Source organism: Dermacentor variabilis, chromosome 1 (assembly GCF_050947875.1).
Source record: "Dermacentor variabilis isolate Ectoservices chromosome 1, ASM5094787v1, whole genome shotgun sequence".
NCBI classification, from domain to species: Eukaryota; Metazoa; Arthropoda; class Arachnida; order Ixodida; family Ixodidae; genus Dermacentor; species Dermacentor variabilis.
In genome coordinates this window covers 117,776,591-117,777,789 of record NC_134568.1, presented here as the reverse complement: position 1 = coordinate 117,777,789, position 1,199 = coordinate 117,776,591, and positions in this window count along the sequence as shown.

Sequence of the window (1,199 nt, the reverse complement as noted above, 5' to 3'; positions counted from 1 at the left end):
GTCGGGAATGCTATGTCATGCTGATAACGCGCATGCCGTTCGTTACTGGGAAGTACCGGGCTCGCAGCGTTAAATAAAGGAAATGCGGACAAATCAGATGACCTTTATCGTTGTGTGGCCAGATACGACCCAAAGGGTTTATTTTGTTTTAGAGTGCAGTTCCTTTGGATTTCTCGTTTACTGCTCTACCAAGTGCCAAAACAGATGGGAAGTTGCTTAACGATGCGTGGCCATCAGTCCCGTACAACTGCGTAGAGCGCAGGACGTTGCGGTTTTAGACGCACTGCGCCCACAGCTGAAGGTTAGAAAAACATCTACGTAAGCACACACGGGTTTGTGCGACCATCTGTGACTATTAATGCAATTTCTGTAAGACCACACGCGTCAGCGAACTCGCCGCAATTTCCTTCTTTTCTTCCCTCCTCTCTCTTCCTGTGATCTTTGTTTTCCCCTTTCCCATTCCCCCGGTGTAGGGTAGCCAACCGGACGTTATTCTGGTTAACCTCCCTGCCTTCTACTTTTCTCTTCCTCTTCCCCTTCTTCCTCCTCCACATAAGCACAGGAGAGAAGTGGCTACATCAGGTGGCTCGGCTGATAACTGTAGAAGCGTCATTCAAAATACACGGAATTATTCTCCACTTCCGACGCCGTTTTCTCTAATTCCTTTTTAAATAAAAAGATGTTAATGCATTAATATTTTCACAACGGTAAATTTGTTAATTTTCGGTTTTCATTGCAGCGACGTTTCATTCGTATCCTGTACGATTGATTTCTCGTACGCCGTGTATTTCATGCCTATGAGTGTGTTCTGCGCATGTTTAATATTAGACCTCTAGAAATGAGGCAAATAAACTCCAATTAAACATAACTAAAACTAAGTATTTAGTGCTTAAATAGAAAGGAACAATAATCCGCCCTCAGCTACAACTCCAATTTTAGAAGGTCTACTTTGAACAGGCACTAACAGCCAGATTTTTAGGAATTATATTCAATGAAAATATGCCCTGGACAGCGCACGTAGATGTTCTCAGAAACAATATTGCTCGTGCTGTAGGTGTGCTAAACAGGTTGCGATATTTGCTACCGATAAATGTGAAGCACAATATTTACAACGCGCTTACAGATTTTCGATTAACTTATTGTTTACTGGTTTGGTCAACCACTACACAAACTAACTTAAGATCTATTCAAACACTTCA